Source organism: Typopeltis vanoorti, chromosome 11 (genome assembly GCF_054136105.1).
Source record: "Typopeltis vanoorti isolate ZY-2024b chromosome 11, IOZ_Tvanoo_1.0, whole genome shotgun sequence".
NCBI lineage: Eukaryota > Metazoa > Arthropoda > Arachnida > Uropygi > Thelyphonidae > Typopeltis > Typopeltis vanoorti.
The window spans coordinates 38,220,688-38,241,430 of NC_143559.1; the positions used below are offsets into that span (position 1 = coordinate 38,220,688).

General features: G+C 35.3%; 1 protein-coding gene across 1 annotated transcript in view; it reads right to left on the reverse strand.

The window, feature by feature from the left end:
• The window catches only part of LOC150101450 (kelch domain-containing protein 2-like), a 240,585-nt gene that overhangs the window by 162,966 nt on the left and 56,876 nt on the right, over window positions 1–20,743 (reverse strand). The gene's annotated exons all lie outside the window — the stretch shown is intronic.

A 20,743-nucleotide genomic window follows, 5' to 3' on the forward strand; every position in this document is an offset into this window, starting at 1 on the left:
GATACTTGAGGATTCAAGAATAGTACTTGATCTTGTCATAGTAACAGAGAACTCAACAGTAAGCAAAGTAACCAAGTAACCATACTACATCCTCTTGAGGGGGAAACATTCATGTGGTCTTGACTGTGGAGATTGCAAGACATGAAGAATATTTTTAAAGAAGGGGTATATGTAGAATTACAAAGCAGGTGATTATGACAAATGGAGAATTCAGCTTGGTGCAGTGGCATGCATAAATTTAGAGAGGAGAGACATTAACAGTGCATGGGTCAAGTGGTGTTTAAAGAAAGCAATATCAGACTGTATACCCAGACCAAGAGGATAAGTCAGGTAGGATGGATGAATAGCATCATTAAACAGGAGTTGAAGATAAAGAAAAAGTTATGGATGGAATATACAGAAAAAAAAGATGATCAATAAGTCATTCAGCAGTACAAGGCACAGGCAAAAAGAGTGACCTATATAGTAAGGAAAGCCAAAGGATTATTTTGCTATGTGGTAAGTATGAGAAAGAATAACAATGGAGGGATGATCGTAATGAGAGTTGGTGGTAGGTTACTGAGTGATCATTTTGCAAAAGTGTACCATACAAGTGGAAATGCTGAAGTGCCAGATGACACTGACTGATGTGAGAACAGAGGTAGATGAAACTAAAGATGCTTACAATATTACAGAATCTTAATACAAACAAACTCATGGGATTAGATGGCATGTCAGCCCAAGTAATACAAGAATGTGCAAGGGAATTAGTGGCTTCCACAGTTCTAGGAAAGAAAAAAGACAGAATTCAGGACTGAGTGAACAGGAATATGATACTTTATATGGATAACATGGTTTTGTGAAGGAAGGTCTTGCTTTAGTAATTTCCTTACATTTTTTATAATAAAATGACAAATTTGGTAATGTCTACAAAATGATACCGCTAAACTTTCCATATCGAAACTCTATTGCATAAATTAAAGCTAATGAATGGATATGAAACTGGCGATTTGGATAGCAGGGTGGTTAACAGACATATCAAAATGTGGTATATGGAGAAGTCAAGCCGGGGAGAAGGCAGGTGACTAGTTGTGTACCACAGCTCAGTACTTGGTACTCTGATGGCTAATTTGTATATCAATATGAAGGAAATGATTTACCTGCTCAAACAGCCAGACAGATAAAATATATCAAAAATATAAGCTTTGTATCCATATTATTTCTATTATATCCAAAAGCTGAATTTAAAATTGAATTTCATATTGAAAAGAATAACATGTAAGAAAGTTTTAAAGCGAATAAAAGTTGAGCAGCTCTCAGATGTAAACTGTAGACTAAAATACAGAAATATTATTGAAAAGAAAATGAAAGAGTTTGAGAACAGGAATCAAACCTTGGAGATTCAGTGGCAAACTCTGAAGGAAACATTGATTGATTCTGCCAGAGAGGCATGTGGTGAGGTTGTGTGCAAAGATAAAAAAATCAGAACTCCCTGGTGGACACAGGAAGTTAAAGAGGCAGTGAAGGAAAAGAAGAAAGCATATCAAAAGTTCCTGGCAAATAAGTCAGCTTTTACTCTTACAGAATACAGAGACAAATGTAAGAAAGCTAAACAGTGTGTAAAACTAGCTAAACAAAAGTCATGGGAGGACTTTGGCAAGAATATAGAAAATAAATATCAAGAAGGTGGCAAAATATTCTGGAGGTTGTTGAAGAAGCTTAGGAATGGAGGAAAGAGTGCTGTAAAAGGAATTAGAGATGATAAAGGTGAAATGAAAACAGGAGAAAAAGATATCCTTGAAGTATGGAGTAATTACTTTGAAAAACTGCTAAATGAAACAAGCAGTGATGACAGCGCAGTGATAAAAAACACTGACCAGGCATGCAGTCAGGAATACATATCCATACTTGAAGTAGAAAAAGCCATCAAAGGCTTGAAATGTGGAAACGCAGCAGGAGTAGATGATATTCGACCAGAAATGCTGAAGTATGGTGGTATAAGAGTCTTACAGTGGCTGCACTGCATAGTTCAGAAAGCCTGGACAGAGGGACGAATTCCTAATGATTGGAGTAGAGCTCTCATAGTACCCATATATAAAAAGGGAAATAAAACTGAATGTGAGAATTACAGAGGTATTTCCCTACTGAGTGTTCCTGGCAAGATCTATGCAAGTATACTTGAGAAACGGTTGAGAAGAATTGTGGAAGAAAAGCTTATAGAGGCTGTCAGGATCAGATCTTCACTTTACGACAAATAGTCGAGAAAGCATGGGAATATAACAAAGATCTGTATTTAAGTTTTGTTGATTTGGAAAAGGCATATGACAAGGTGCCAAGAGAGAAGCTATTCAATACGCTGCAGTTATATGGTGTCAATGGGGCATTATATCAAGCAATACTTAATTTGTATTTGAGTTGTGAGTCAGCAGTTAGAATTGAAGGAAGTACAGGAAGATGGTTTAATGTTAAATCTGGTGTGAGACAAGGATGTACATTATCCCCTCTGTTATTCATTATCTATATGGATCACATTATGAAGGAATGTGGTATTAAACCTGATATCAAAATTGGAGATGTTAATGTCAGCTCTTTGCTTTATGCGGATGATGTTATACTTCTAAATAAATCCGCTACAAGTCTGCAAGATTCTCTGACTAAATTGAATAGCTGTTGTAATAGATATGGTATGAAGGTTAGCAATAAAAAGACAAAGACAATGAAAATAGGCAGAATCATTGAAAATGTCAACTGTGTTGTGAATGGAGAACCTGTGGAACAAGTAAAACATTTTAGCTACTTGGGCACAATTTTTACTGAAGATGGTAAACTAAATATAGAAATAGACAACAGAATCAGCAAAGCTGGTATCGTGGGAAGTCAATTGAATAAATTCATATGGAATAAGAAAGAAATTAGTCGGAACACTAAATTAGCTGTATACAAAACTGTGTTCAAAACAATTTTAACTTATGGATCTGAGAGCTGGGTCAGAAGTAAAACACTTGACCAAAGACTAGAGACCGCAGATATGAGAGTCCTGAGAAAGATTAGAGGCGTGAACAGATGGCAATATCATATTAAAAATGAGGATATTAGGAAAAAACTTGACATTGTCAGCATCCAGGAATGCGTTAGCAGAGCTAATCTGAGAAGGTATGGTCACTTAAATAGAATGGGAGAGGAAAGATTAGCAAAACAAGTGTTCTCTGCCAGGTTGGCAGGAAAACGACCCAGAGGAAGACCAAGATATAGGTGGATTGATACGGTACAAAGTGCCTTAGACGATAGAAATATAAGATCTGATAATGTTGGAGTCTTGACAAGTAACAGACTGATTTGGAGGAAAATTGTAGATAGGAAGTTAGTAATGATGTAATTTTTTCATGTAGTACTGTCATATCCTGTACACCCCTTGAGGGTACATGGCAGGAATTTGATGATGATGATGATGATGATATCCAAAAGCTATATTAACTTCAATGAACACTTTGCATCCATATATTTGGAGGGCGCTAGTGGGTCAAGCGCTACGAATGTGCTTTGAAGAGCTCCTGATTCAGATAAGTTTTACTAGGAATAATTAAGTATATATGCGTAATTGTTTAAGTAAGAGCGGCTGTAAACGTTGTACGCTACCGATATTATTAGTGTGGGGTTTTTTTTTCTTGCTTAAACTAAATACGAAAACGTTAATATTAGACCTAGTAACCTGCAGAGAGAAAAAAATGGCGGCTGCATTGTCATTCCATGATTTTAATTTGGATTTCAGTAGGTTCGTTAAGTGTGAGGTCTGTTATATGTATTCCTTCGATTACATAAATGATTTGTGGATGTTTAGTGCGGATGGAAGAAGGGTGTGTGCGAAATGTGACCTGAACGAGGAATTGATGAATGCGAATATGAAGTTGATAACAGAAAGTGCTGGTACCGATTGTGTCGTGGGTGCACGTTTGAAAGAGGATGGCGGGAAAGACAGGCGAAAAAATGTTAAAAAATCAGGAAAAAAGAAAAAGGGCGATTTGACAACCGTAACGGATGTTAAAAGGGACGAAAGTGAGGCGGAAAGAAACGAAATTGAGAGAACGAATGAAAGTAGAAATGGCGTGGTGCAGAAATCGCAAGTAAAAAAAATCGAAAGAATGAATGATTGCGAAAAAAGAATGACTGATGGCGAAAGTTGGACGCATGTTGGAACGAAAGTACTGAACCAAAGAAAGATGAATGACAGTAAAAGTGAGAAGAATGATAGCGAAAGTTGGACGCATGTTAGTCCGAAAGTACGGAAACAAAGAAAGATATGTGAGAGTGAAAGTGAGAAGAATGACAGTGAAAGTTGGACGTATGTTGGACCGAAAGTACGGAAACAAAGAAGGATGAATGAGAGGGAAAGTGAGAAGAGAGGGTCGAGAGTTAGAAAGTTAGAAAGATTTAATGATAGAGTGAATGTGTCGCGAGGTTCAGAAGGTGAATTGGATTGGATGAAGCAAGAAATGAAATGGATGCGGAATGAAATTAAGAGAATGCAGGTCAAAACTATTAAAATAAATCATGATGGCATGAAAGAGTTAACAAAAGATGAGCGAGTGGCATTGTATGGTGACTCCATTATTAAAGGTGTGCTAGAGGATAAAATGCACAAGGTATGTTTTCCAGGCGGTAAAATGAGTAGAGTGATTGAGGCATTGAATATGAGGCGGGAACGAGCAAAAGAGTTAATTGTATTGATTGGTACGAATGATTTGAGAGAGAACAAGGAGCATGTCAGAATGAATGTCAGGAGACTGCTTGGAAAGATAAAGGAGAATAGTGTGACAGGAAGGGTGGTCAGTGTGTTGCCTAGGTATGATTGTGGTGAAATGAGGCGGAGAGCAAGGATTATGAATGATATTCTGGCTGAAATGTGTGAGGAGATGGGAGTACAGTTTGTTAATGTGTGGAATGAGTTTGAGGGACGAAGTGAGCTGTATGGGAGCGATGGACTGCATTTGAGTGGTTATGGTGTGAGTCGCTTGGAGAGACTGCTGCTGGAAGGTAGAGAAGTGAATAGAGAGAATGAATCAGATCGAGAGGGGAGTGATGTGGAAGAGCAGGAGAGTAAGACAGGAGAGATTGAAGGAGTGGAAATGAATGTGGAAGTGAGTGGTATGAGTATAGATAATGAGAGAATGGGTGTGCAAGAGGAACAGGGAAACGGGGAGGCTCAGGGTGGACAGGGATACACAGCGTGAGAAAGGTGGATGCTCCAAGAGGAGGTGAGAGAATGTGTAGGCAGGAAAGTAATGGGATGATCAGGGATCAAAAGGAAACAGATGGAATTGCAAAGGGTTCTAAAATGAAGAAGCAGAAAGGGAAATGGCCCCAGTCCAGCATGGAGAGATCACATCGAGTGAGTGGTATCAGTGGAACTAGCTGTAGATCCAGAAATGAGTTGTTGTGTTTGTATACCAATGCTAGAAGTATAAGAAACAAGGCGGATGAAATGGTTGCACTAATTGCGTCTGTGCACCCAGAGATTGTCGGAATAAGTGAGACATGGTTAGATGAGGATGACATCCTGACAGGAATAGAGATGGAAAGGTATGATGTGTTTCGTGAGGATAGAAGGGGTAAAAAGGGAGGGGGAGTGCTATTGATGATAGAGAAAGAGTTATGTCCATACAAGGTAGAGATGCAAGGGGGAAATGGGGCCAGTGGTTTTGAGGCAGTATGGTGTGAGATAGAGGTGAATAGATTCAAATACTTGGTGGGATGTTGTTATAGACCTGGTAATGTGGATGGTGGTGATAGTGAAATGTATAGTCAAATAAGCCAAGCAAATAAGAAAAGGATGATCATTATGGGTGATTTTAATTATGGCAATATAGATTGGAATGAAGAGATAGCAACTGGAAGTAAAGAAAATGAGTTTCTTGAGTTTTTGAGGGATAACTACCTCAGACAGTATGTAACAGAGGGCACAAGAGGATTAAGGGTCTTGGATTTGGTCATCTCATCGGAGGATGTAATTATCAATGAGGTATCAAATCATCCACCAATTGGCGAAAGTGACCATGAGGTGATTACTTGGGTGGTTGCCAGCAGTGCAAGGACCCCTGTGAAAAAAGGGTATATGTGGAACTACAAGGGGGGTGATTATGAAGAGCTCAGGAGACAGCTTGCAGGTGTAGCATGGAATGAGGAGTTAGCTGGAAAAGAGATCAATGCAGCTTGGGGGATTTTCAAAAAATATTTAGTGGATGCAATGTCTAAATGTATACCACGGGTGAGAAGGTTAAATAAGTTAGGTGTGAGATGGATGAATAAAGAGATTAAGCATGCAATACAGAGAAAAAGGGCATTGTGGAGGCAGCATAAGAGAAGTGGAAGTAACCAATTTCATGAGTTCTACAAAGACCAGGCAAGGAGAGTGACTTGGTTGGTGAGAGTGGCTAAAGAGAGGTATGAACAGCAGTTAGCTAATGAAGCTAAAAAGAATCCTAGGGAGTTCTTTCGATATGTAGCCAGCAAAAGAAAGAATGATTATGGAAGGATGACATTGATTGGAGGAAATGGTATAAAGACAGCTGTTGCAGAATGTGTGGTGGAGATACTTAATGAGCAGTTCATAAAGATCTTTCAATCTTGTGAATGTGACTTCATGGAGAGATTAAGAGCAGTTGATGATGGGGAGGAGAGACTGACTGTAAGTGAGCAAGAGGTGTTTGGGGAGTTGAGTAAACTAGATGTAAATAAGGCTGTGGGACTTGATAATATATCACCGCGTATTCTGAAGGAATGTGCCAGAGAGTTGACACCTGCCTTGACATATTTTTTTAATACGAGTCTTGCACTTGGTCAAGTCCCTAAAGAGTGGAAGGAGGGCAAGATTGTGCCACTTCATAAAGGAGGTGATCGAACTCAAGCATCAAACTATAGGCCTATCTGTGTGTCAGGTGTTGTGGTTAAGTTGTTGGAGAAGCTTGTGAGAACTAGGATCCAGAGTTGGGTTGACAACAATGGTATAATCTTTGATGGACAGCATGGATTTGCTAAAGGGAGGTCGTGTTTTAGTAATCTACTTACTTATTACAATAAAGTGACTGCTTCCTTGGACAGAGGAGAAGGATACACAGTAATATACTTGGATTTCGCAAAAGCTTTTGATAGAGTGCCTCATGATAAGTTGACAGTCAAACTAGAGCAGATGGGGTTGGATATTAGATTAGTGCATTGGATTGGAGACTGGCTATCTGATAGGTATCAACAAGTTGTGTATGGGGGTGCAATATCCAGGAAAAGGAAAGTCACTAGTGGAGTGCCTCAGGGATCTGTTTTAGGGCCATTACTATTTAACTTGTATATTAATGATATTGGCGAAGATTTGGATGGAGATATTCAGTTGTTTGCAGATGATGCAAAGTTGGGACGAACCATAAAGAGTAGTGAAGATGTTGTGGCCTTGCAAGAAGACTTGAATAAATTGAGTGATTGGGCAAGCAAATGGGGATGTGAGTTCAATGTTGCAAAATGTAAGGTTTTAAAATTTGGAAAACAAAGATGGGATGCAGAATTTATGCTTGGTGAAAATATATTGTTGGAAGTAGAGGAAATAAGAGATCTGGGAGTGATAGTGGATAAGGATCTAAAATTTAGGGGTCACATCGCCAAAATTGTGAAGACAACACAAAGACTTCTGGGAATGATGAGGAGGACACTGACATGTAGAAGTAGGGAGATTCTTGTTCCATTGTATAAGGCTTTGATTAGGCCACACATGGACTATTGTGCCCAGATTTGGTCACCTGGTTTTCAGAAGGATGAAGAGATGTTGGAAAGGGTGCAAAGGCGACTGACTAAGGTAGTTTCTGACCTCTGGAATGTCGAGTATGAGGAAAGATTGAAAAGATGTAATTTGCAGAGACTAGTGGAGAGAAGGAAGAGGGGAGATATGATAGAGACCTACAAGTTGGTAAGGGGTTGCTATAGGATCAATGGTGGAGAAGTTCTACAGCGAATAGTGGGAGATCAGGGGAGAACCAGAGGTCATCCCTGGAAACTGTATAAAGAGGGTGTGAGTAGGGGAGTGAGAGGCAGGTTTTTTTCGTGCAGAGTTGTGAATGATTGGAATGCCTTGCCTGAGAGTGTGGTGTCTGCAGGGAGTTTGAATGTGTTTAAGACCCGGTATGATGAGATGTGTGTGAGATAAAAGGACCTCCTAGATGAGTCTTTGACTCCATGAGGTCTTGTTTAATAATAAAATAATAATAATAATATAATTATTGATGTGTATACACATCAAGATGCTTTGGTGGTTAAAGGGAAATATTCATTATTTGCTGATGATGCAAAGCTAAGAAGAGCAACAGGCGACAAAGATCTGGATAACTTGAATAGACTGGTAGTTTAGGTAGAATAGACTGGCAGTTTAACGTGGCCAAGTATAAGATCATGCACTTTGGGATGAAGAGATCAAAAGCTGTGTACTACACTGATGGAACTGAACTGCAGGGAAATTGATGAAGACAGAGATTTCAGGTTATTGTAGACAGGAAATTGAAGTTTAGAGAGCATAGTGCAAAGTGCAACAGCAACCAAAAGACCATATCAGATTAAAAAGAACACACTGACAAACAGGAACAGATTATTATTCCTATTTGTCAGTGTGTGACTACATATTTTGCTTGGAGGGAATGGGTCGCTAGAGGTGGTTGTGAATGCTTTGTCAGTGAATGAGTTCAAGAAAAGTATGATAGGTATGAGCAATAATCAGAGTGCATTTCCCACAATGAGTCTGACTTCATGGAGAAGTCAGACTCATTGTGGGAAATAATATCAGCAAAGCAGCAGTTTTTAAGTTGCAACTAACTTCATACTTCTTGGTACTTAACTTTTTTTTTTAACATATTAAATACTTTTAAATCTTACATATTATAATAAACCGAATACAAGTCTGCAAGTTTCCCTGACTAAATTGAATAACTTGTTGTAATAAATTGATGAAAATCAGCAATAAAAATACAAAGACAATGAAAATAGGCAGAAACATTGAAAACATCCACTGTATCCTGAATGGTGAACATATAGAACAAGTAAATTATTTCACTATTTAGGCGCAATTTTTAGTGAAGATGGTCAATTAAATACGGAAATAAACAACAAAATTAGAAAAGTAGGAAGAATTAGTGTGGTAGGAAATCAGATGAATAAATTTATATGGCATAAGAAAAAAATTAGTCAAAACACTAAATTAGCTGTATACAAGACAGTGTTCAAACCAATTTTAACTTATGGTTCTGAGAGCTGAGTTAGAAATAAAACACTTGATCAAAGACTGGAGACCTCTGATATGAGAGTTCTGAGAAGAATTAGTGTACTCAACAGATGTGCATCAATGACAGTATCACATTACAAATGAGGATATTAAGAAAGAACTTGCCATTGTTAACATTCAGGAATGTGTGTAGAGCTAATCTCAGGTAGTATGGTCACTTAAACAGAATGCGAGAGAAGAAAGACTGGCAAAAGTGTTCTTTGCTAGACTGGCAGGGAAAACACTCAGAGGAAGACAAAGATGTAGATGGATTGATATGGTAAAAATAGCCTTAAAAGAGAGAAATATAAAATCTGATAATATTGGAATCTTGACAGATAAGATTAATTTGGAGGAAAATTGTTCATCAGAAGTTAGTAATGGTGTAACTTTTTCATGTAAAACTTTTTCATGTAATTATCCTGTACACCCACTGAGGGTACATATCAGGAATTTGATGACAACGATTTATTTTTCTTTTAAATGAAGTAGATGAAACAATTAAAGAATAACAGGCTAAAATCAGCTCAATTGCTTTCACTCACTTTTGTTCTATATTCTTGCGTTTGCTAATCTTCACTTCTATGTTCTTGTGTTTGCTAATCTTCACTTCTATGTTCTTGCTTTTGCTATTGCTTCTATATTCTTGCATTCTTTCACTCCATCAGTTTCACTAGCTTTTGTTTCCTTTCCGTTTCTTTCATTTATGCTATCCTTTATCTTTTCAATCTGCTTTGCACTTATTCCCTTGTGGTCTAATAATATATTGCACTTCCTACAAATCCATACCTTCCCTCATCTCCCCATCCATTCTCTCCACAAATGCATTCCTTATACTCCACCATGCATACATATTACACTCATGACATTGAATCAATTTTGAAAAGTCTATTTCGTTAATGCTACTTGATTTTCACTGCGCTTGCCTAGTTGCACCAGTTGACACTCGCGTGGTTGACCCTGTGAGAACCATGATCGTGTTCTGTTTAATAAATAATAAATCTTTGTGATTTAATAAATCACAAAGACACACTTTGTTCTCAAAAATAAATAGTACAACACTAAAATTCAAGAAATATTTGCAAACAAATTTCCCTCGACAACCAATTCAATCAAAAAAAAATATTCCAAACATACCAGGATCCCTACCAAAAAAAAAAAAATCATTTTCACATCCACTTTACAAACATCCATAGCATAAATTCCAACATAAATGACATTCATCACCACTTACAGAAATCCAAACCAGATCTCCTTTTCTTAACAGAAACTCAAATTGCAGCTATATCAACCACAGTTCACCTTCAATACCCAAATTATACTCACTTCAACTTATATCTCACAGACACAATGTTTCAGCTCTGTATCTCTTCTATAGGTATTTCCATGATCAGTACTTCAGTGAATTGGCAAACATCATTCTTCTGCTTCCTGTTAGGCCTGTTAAAACAAGAGCAGCAGCTGTCCAATATCCCTTTTCAGTACAACTGCAACTGCTTTTCCTTGTCCTCAATTATTCCATTCATAATTATTCCAACCTCCAGCTCTTTAAGAAAAATGTCAAGAGTTTTCTTCTTTCTCAATCCTTATCTGAATCTTGCACATGGCACTCATGTGCTATATAGGCTCTTGTACCTCTCTTGGTGTGCAGGATAAATATTAAAAAATAAGAAAAAAAAGTCATTTAAAATGAAAATCCATTGATTCAAATATGAAAAAAAGAGCATTAATCATGTGTTTTGAGGCCTACCATTTTGTATAAAGATAGCACACAAAATAATCGAGAAGGCTAAGAAATATCCAAGACCTCTAAACATATCTCCAAAATTTCAATCTAAAATTCCAAAAGATCGATTTGGCCATTTATGCATGATGTCTGAACAGACAAACTGATGTCATTTCAGCTTTAGCTAGCTATCCATCTATCTCTCTCTCTATATATATATATCATCATCAAATTCCTGACATGAACTCTCAGTGTGTATGTGGGGGAGGGGTTACAGGATATCATTATGCTTACTGCATGAAAAAGTTTCATGATTACTGACTTTCTATAGATAATTTTCTTCCAAATTAACCTGTTATCTGTCAAGACTCCAATATTATTAGATCTTATATTTCTATCTTTAAACCACTTTTTATTGTAACAATCCATCTAAATGATGGTCTTCCTCTGGCCTTTTTCCTGACAAAGAGCACTTGTTTTGCTAACCTTTTCTCACCCATTCTGTTTAGGCGACCATACACCAGAGATTAGCTTTGCTTAGCATTCCTGAATGCTAAGCAAAGTTCTTTCCTAACATCCTCATTTTTAATATGATACTACTATCGATGCCATAACTTTCTCAAAACTCTCTACCAGTCTTCAATCAAGTGTTTTATTTCTAGCCCAGCTCTCAGATCCACACATTAAAATCGGTTTGAACAATGTCTTGTATACAGCTAGTTCGGTGTTTTGATTAATTTCTCTTTTGTTCCATATAAATATAGTCAGTTGACTTCTTACCATACCAGCTTTACTAATTCTGTTGTCTATTTCCAAATTTAATTTTCCATCTTCACTAAAAATTGTGTCTAAATAGCTGAAATGTTTTACTTGTTCTATAGGTTGGCTCTCCATTCAGGATGCAGTTCATGTTTTCAATATTTCTTCTATTTTCATTGTTTTTGTCTTTTTTATTGCCGATTTTCATAATAAAATTATTATGACAGTTATTCAATATAGTCATGGAACCCTGCAGATTTGCTGGATTTATTTAGGAGTATAACAATATCTGCATAAAGTAAAGAGCTGTGATTAACATCTCCAATTTTTGATATCAGGTTTAACCACTTTCTTTCATAATGTGATCCATATAGATGATGAATAAGAGAGAAGATAATGTACACTCTTGTTTCATACCTGATTTAACATCAAACCATCTTCCTGTACTTCCTTTAATTCTAACTCAAATATAGACTATGTATTGTCTATATAACATTCCATTTACATCATATAACTATAGCTGTTTGAACAGCATTTCCAGATTTACAAAACTTAAATATAGATCCTTGTGATATTTCCATGATTTCTTAACTATTTGTGTTAAAGGGAAAATTTGATCCTGACAATGTCTATTTAGCTGGAATCTAGCTTGTTCTTCTTCAAGCTTCCTGCAATTTTTCTTAGCCATTTCTCAAGGAACACTTAAGTAGGGAAATATCTCTGTAATTCTGACATTGTTTTATTTCCCTTTTTTATAGATGGGAACTATGAGAGCACTGCTCCAATCATCTGGAAATTGACTGTCTGATCACGGCTTCTGAATTACATATTGCAGCCACTGTAAAACTTTTATATCTGGTTGAATATCATCTATTCCAGGTGGCTTTTCCACATATCAAATTTTTCATGGCTTTTTCTACTTTAAGTGTTGATATTGTTGGATCCTACTTCGTCTTAATCTATGCTTTGGATCTGACATGATTACTATTACGATGTTCTTAGCTGATTGATAAGTTGTAAGTTGATTTCTAATTCAAATATAGAGAAAATTTATATTTAAAGACTGCGCCACTCTATATCTGAATTAGTTCAAGAATTGAAGAAAAATCAACCTTCAACTATTTCTCCTTAAAACATATACTGGCCAAGTATATTTAACTTACTTAATTTACCCGCTTTGGTTCGAATATTTTATGAATGGTGCAGTAGAAGAGATTCAGGCAAAATGCAACTTTTGATTAACAAAAACAAATATTTAATTTTATAATCACAAATTATACACTTAAGATCAAAATACTAAATAAGTTATTATAAACACTTCAGCCTTTCTGATAATACTGTCATACAAACTCAGACAATGGTGAATCTGTTATCTCTATAATACAGTCTTCTCACAGTTCCTCAAATTCCAAATACAATAAAATTTTCAGTAACACTTCTCCACAAACAATCACTTTTAATTTTACGCTTCGGCTAATTCTCCACAATAGTTACTGTTAGTATCAGGGAATTCTAAGATGAAACTCACACACTTCTCTGTACAGAAATATTAAGGTTGGAATAATCTTACCGATAATCTTTTCTTCTTCATTTACTTATACGTAAACACTTTTTATAACTGTAAGCACTTTGAACAGTAAACGGCACTCATTAAAATAATTCCTCTAAGCAATAACTGAATTAATCATCGGTCACAATACACATAACAAACGTTGTTGTATAAAGTGTTACCGATCACTCATGAAATAAAGCAATACAATAATTCCTTAACTTTAAGTTTTATAAGCACAGTTGTTCATTCCTCCGGCATTCAATTAATTCTTTAGGCACTATAATTCCAAACACAGCTAACGGTAAACTCCAATTTTACAGCCTGTACTATTCTCTAGTAACTTCGTACTTTGCTTCAAGGTTCCGTATGTCTTTGAAAGGTCGGCACTGGAATTATATCTCAACTCAAGTATTGCTAGTCTATTTAGTAGTCACTCAGCTGTCTTCCATAGCTATAATTGTTATTCTACAACTTATTAGCTAACCGCCTCTCGACTAGTAGAATTTATTTAGCTGCTCGAGTGACTTGCCGACTCGCTATTATCGCACTGTGATTCCCAAATGCCCGATTACAACCTAATACCAATCCTTCTCTAATAAATCTCTAATGTTCTAATAATAATTTCAGCGTTCATCGCTTTTTATATCCGTTGTTCCCACCTAAATTGTTCTCGTGATCTAAAACTCTTTTCAATAAGCCTTCTCTTCACGTGGTGTTCCAAAACGTGCTCGCTCACTTACATACATTTCCATGACAACAAAACAAAATATAATAAAATTGAGCTATTACATAACATTAAACTTTACAAACAGGAATAAATAAGGAATATTTACATTTCAAATAATACGCAGTTAATTTATCAAATACAAATTCTTATAATATTAACATAGTAATAAATAAAATAGCTTAATAATATTTAATACACAGTCTTTTCATTATTAATACATATATCTATGATTAATTAATTAGATTTAAATAAAGTTAAAGGTAGTTATATGAATATTAATTTGTAAAATAAGTTGTTTACATTAAATAATATTTACAAGTCTAGCCTTTGTGATGGAAGATCATGTTGGATTCTGAAGAAAATAATAATTACTCTAATCTCTACATAATCAGAATCCAACAATATGAATTTCTGATTGCATTCCTGTTGAGTGTTTTCTACTCCCATGCTATCGCTACTTGTTTCGCTTAACAATTTTTCAAAGTAATTACTCCAGACATCTAGAATATCTTTATCTTCAGTTTTCATGTCACCTTTATCATCTGATTTCTTTTACAGTACTCTTTCCTCCATATCTAAGATTTTTCAAAAGACCCCAAAATAGAGTGCTACCTTCCTGATATTTATATTCTATGTTCTTACCAAAGTATTCCCATGATTTGTTTAGCTAGTTTTACACAATTCTTCACTTTCTTATATTTTTCTCAGTATTCTCTCTAAGAGCTTACTTGTCAGCAACTTTCAATACTTTTTTAATACTTTTCAATACCTTTCTTCTTTTCCTTGATTATCTCTTTAAATTCCAGAGTCTACCACAGAGTTCTGATTTTTATGTCATTGCAGACAACCTCACCACATGCCTCTCTGGCTGAATCAATGTATTCTTCAGTTTGTCACTGAATCTCCAAGGTTTAGTTCTTGTTTTCAAGCTCTTCCATTTAATAATGATTGTGCATTTCGTTCTCCAGTTCTTATCTTAGAAGCTGCTAAACTTTCATTCATTTTAAAACTTTCTTATACATTTTTCTGTTCAATATAAAATTCAATTTTATGTTGCTCAAAACTAAATGGAGATCACTTCCTATTTCAAATCCCCTGCATACTCTTGTGTTCTGCACCAGTGGGAAAATATTACTACCAACAATAACATAGTCAGTGAGACTATTTTTTATTTTTTGCATCTGCTCTCCATGTGAATATGTGCACATTTTCATGTTGGAACATGATGTTAGTCTATCTCCTGAATAGAAATTCAGCAGGTACTTAACATTATTATTTGCTTTGCTCTTTACTCCATATTTTTCCAAAACATTTCTATACCACTGGTAATAATTTCCTACTCTGCTGTTTAGATCTCTAACAAGGCCCAACTTTTCCTTTTTCATTATGTCAGCTGCTTTCTCTAATGCCTCAAAAAAATTCTGCTCTCCATGTGAATATGTGCACATTTTCATGTTGGAACATGATGTTAGTCCATCTCCTGAATAGAAATTCAACAGGTACTTAACATTATTATTTGCTTTGCTCTTTACTCCATATTTTTCCAAAACATTTCTATACCACTGGTAATAATTTCGTACTCTGCTGTTTAGATCTCTAACAATGCCCAACTTTTCCTTTTTCATTATGTCAGCTGCTTTCTCTAATGCCTCAAAAAATTCTTCCACTTCTTTCTTAGAACTCTGTGTGGGACCACAGCCATAAATAAGTTATTTTCCAGTTACCTATTCTGACATTTGTCCATATTACTCTGCCTAATATTGCCTGCCTTTCTAGAAAATCATCTTTGTATTTAGTGTTAAATACAACAGCTGCTCATCCTTTTCCCTGATCATTATTGCTTGAATATAACGTCTTGTATTTGTTGTTTAGAAACATTTATATACTTAAAAAGATACACACACACACACACATCTCTCCCCCCACTTCCTCCCTAAACTACAAATCCTGAGTAAATGTTCTATGTAAAATAAAAAGTTTTGAAGTCAGCTATAATTCCTTGATCCATAAGTTGGAGGAAGAAAGTCATATATGGGCAAAAATACAACTTTCACATAATAATGAAAACCTAACCTAATAAAATGGATAATCATGTCGATTATCAAGAAGCTAAATCTCAAAATCTTTCTGGACCGTGTAAAAAATTACAATATATATAAAAATATAAAAATTACAATACATATAAAAAATTATGATATATATATATATATATATATTGTAATTTTTTACATGGTCCAGAAACCCTGCTTTGGAGACCAAACAAGGAATGTTTTCGAGCCACTGCAGGTCTCCAGTAGGTGGGACAGTGGTCTAACACTGGACAATGAAATCCATCTCCCACCTAAAGACAATCACAAACATCTATGCCTACAGTGGGATTTGAACTTATAACCTGTTGGTCGGAGAGCTGGTTGGCATATCTGCAAAAAGCTGGTTGGCATACCTGCATGTTTTCTCCTCTCTCCGGCAAAAAACCGGAGGGAGGAGAAAACATGCAAAAAGAGGAAAGTTCTTGAGGGATCACTTCCTAGTAGAATGTCAGGATTGGTGCAAGACTATTAGATCTGGCAAGGCCAGCCTGGTTGGCCAAGTGATTAGCATACCTACTCTCCAACCAACAAGTCATGGGTTCGAATCCTGCCATGGATGTTTATGATTGTCTTTAGGTGGGAGATAAATTTCATTGCCCGGTTGAGACTACTACCCCACTTGTTGGAGGCCTGAAGTGACTTGAAAAAGTCATTTCAGGCCTCCTATTACTCACTTCTAGAGCAGGGTTTCTGGACTATGTAAAAAATAAATAAAATATTACAAATATATATATAAAACTGATAAAAATGAAAAAAAAAATCATTAGTCCACCCATGGTAAATTGTACTATAGGTTTACTTTACTAATAACCTTTTGTGAATGGGAACAACATAAAAAAAAAAAAAAATAGCATCCAAGAATCTGTCAGTAAGTGAGATAATCATCATAACTCCAACCAGTGAAAGCGATCATGCAGTTTTAACTGAGGTGTAGCAAATCATATGGGAGATCTGTTTATAAAGGGATATATGCAGAATAATAAGGCAGATGGTGGCTTGAAACTGCAATGGGAAATGGTCAAGGAGTATAACTACCTCCCCAGAGTTGGAAAAAGAAATTGCAAGAGTGTTAAATGGCTGAACAAAACTTAAATGTTGGTTCCATAACATTTTCTTTTTCTGCAGAATGTTATTATTATAATAAAAAAGCTATAATAAAAAATTATAATACAATAATAAAAAAGAAAATGCCACAGACAGAGTGACAAGCCATAGCAATGAAGGCAAAATCAGACTATGACATGCAGTTGCCTGAAGAAGCCCAAGGAAATCCAAGAGAATTCTTCTGCAATGGGGAAAAGCATAACTGCGGAAGGATAACATTAGTGAATACATATAGGTAACAAAGTGTTACATGCACAAGAAATAGTTCAGAAATCACTTTGTAAAGTGTACATTTTAGACAGATTTAGAATTACTTTTCTAGAAGCTGAAGTGGTACTCAAAACAGGTAGATGAAGTACAAGTATTAAAAATATTGCAAGCACACATTGATGCATACACAGCAGTAGTATTGGATAGAATATCAGTATGGGTAATAAAGGAAGGAATATGCAAAAGAATTAGCAAATTCTCTAACTTGGTTGTTTGAGTCTCAACACAAGCATAATTCCTAATGAGTGGAGAGAGAACAAGATTATACAATGCAGTTAAAACCAATGTAGCCAATTATAGACCAATTTGTATTTCTGAAGTATTTTTTAAAGTATAGGATCCACATTCCAAAGAAGACAGACAGCACTCTGATTCTTTATAGGATTGTTCAAGTTAGGTTTTGCTTAAGCAATGTGCTCATGCTTATACAAATATGACAGCAGATTTGAATAAGGAGAATAGACCTTCTAACCCCTTTTTATAACAATTTTTGGTTATAGGCTTCCCCATGCCAACATTCTCCAACCATCTGCACTAGGCCATCCTTTCATCTTCACTTTGGATGGCATTTGTCTTCATTCACATGGCTGCTGCTGGGTGATCACTGTCCATTATTCACTTTTTATCTGTGTAATATACTCTATCCATTTCTAATTTAATTTTAAATCACTTCCTTCTTTTCTTATATCTTCATTCTCTGTCATCTTGTCGTCTGATTATTAGTATGGCTCTCTCCAGTTTAAGTTCAGTTTTCCTCATTCTGTTCAGTATTTTTTGGTTATTGGCCATGTCTCTGATCTATATGTCATAAGTAGGATGAAACACTAGTTGAAAAGTCTTGTTCTATTTTCATGTTTTATTTTACTATGCAGTTTTCAAAAAGCTATAATTTTTTCTTTTTTCATATATGAGGAAAAAGAAATATACATTCTTCTTTTTCCTTGTACTTGTTCTATGTTACAATAACATCTATTATTTGTTGTTCTGTTTTCTGGTATTCTTTAATATTTGTCATTTAGTTTTTTCATGTTTATATAAAATTCTAGTAGTAAGACTTTTACGTTGGTTAGACATAACTGGTAATTAATTTACGGAATTGACAACGCATATAAAGTAAATTAATTAAAGATAACTTTAATGAATCACTTCTATATTTCGGCAATGTCACATTGCCATCTTCGGGAACATAAAGATATGGTATGTAAAATACATACCATATCTTTATGTTCCCGAAGATGGCAATGTGACATTGCCGAAATATAGAAGTGATTCATTAAAGTTATCTTTAATTAATTTACTTTATATGCGTTGTCAATTCCGTAAATTAATTACCAGTTATATATAAAATTCTACTTTGATAATGTATTTAAGTCCTTCATCATTTCTTCTAGCTCTTTTTATCTGTTGTTTGCTATCACTATAATATCATCAGCATATTGTAAACAATTTAGTTTTTTATGATTGACATAATCCCTTTGTCACTCCACTCAGAACTCTGTTCACTTAGGGCTTATTCTAACACTACAGTGAGTGATTTGGGTGAAACAGTATTATTCTCCTTGGAATATTTCTTCATTAATTTTATTGGACTGCTTTGTATCCATATCTATAAACAAAGCAACCCAATAAAATTAATGCTTCTTTTTCATATATTTTGTTTATTAGCTGTATATAATTTTGGATTACTCCATGTTTCTATTAGGACTGCTTGCTTTTCATTGAACAGAATGAAAGTTTTCTTTTTTTTAATATAGTGTATGAAGTCAAAGTAAAATGGTAGATTACATCCTCTACATTTTTTTCTTAGCTGATTCTATGTCTGCAGATGGTCAAGTGTGGTAAACCCCCTTTCTGAATCTACCTAGTCTGTAAAGCTGAGCTTCATCTAATAATCTGGTGACTGTTATTATTTTTTTAAAATAGTTTATACACTTGTGACAGTAAGCTTATAGATCACTAATTTTCTATCTTTTCCTCCAACCTTTCTGAACAAGAGCATCATGATAGCATTGTATCTTTGTATCTTTCTTTTTATTAGTGTATCTTTCACTTTTAGGCATTTAATAAACAGATTTAATTCTTCTATTATTATTTCATCTGCTACTTTCATAATTTCTGCTGTAATTTCATCTTCTTTGAGAATTTTATTATTTTTTATATCTTCCAATGCTTACTGTATTTCAAACTTTTGTATTTTTATGACATACTCTTCTTCTCTTTCTTCTGTCTTCCATGTCTTCCACTCTAAATCCATCACCATTCCCTACATCCGAGGCACCTCGGAAAAAATTATCAAAATCTTAAAAAAACATGACCTGACCTCCTGTTACAGGCCATACAGAAAATTGGCATCCCTTATCTGCTACACTAAAGACCAACCACTTCCCCTAGACCTACCTGGTGTATACCAGGTCCCTTGCATTACAGGTCCCTGTAAACTGTCTTACTTTGGCCAAACAGGCAGGACAGTGAATATCAGAATTTCTGAACACAAGGACTACATCCATTTTCACAAGTACTGCCAGAATGGCTGTACTTGTGAAAACAGATGTAGTCCTTGTGTTCTTGCAGACCATGCTTTGCATACACGCCACAGAATACGGTGGATTAGTTTGCATTATCGAATTTGTATTTGCTACAGTAATACACCGCAGCAAATACAAATTCGAAGGACTATTTATGGAATCAGCCTCAGCCCTTAGAAACTCTCCAAACCTCAACAAATTTGGTTGTATGCGACTGCCCCAAATTTGGGAGGCTTATATCCACTAGAGAGCACCATTAGGACTTTTAGGAGAACAATAGCTTCTCAGTTACTGTGTTGTAGCGCCTACGTGCACGTGCCTTTTTTTGCAAGTTCCTTTTGAAGATGGCAATGTGACATTGCCGAAATATCGGAAATACTTATTAAAGTGTAATTTAATTTAATATTCGTATCTACGTTGTTCATTTCCTTAAGTGATTTCATAATGCATAATCAACGTATAAGCCTGTCTACGAGAATGTCTTCCATGTAACAATGTTTTCAACAATGCTTATGGGATCATACCATTCAGAAAAACACTGCCTATCTTTTCTACAATGTTTTTTTTTTATCTTTAGTATCTTGTCAGTTTCATCCTCTAGTAGTATTATTTCTTTTTTACTACTTGTGAGATTGTAGATTCATATTATATACAGACATAATACATTCATATCCTTACCATTATCTATTAATTCTTGTAGCATTTTATTTTCTCTTTTCATC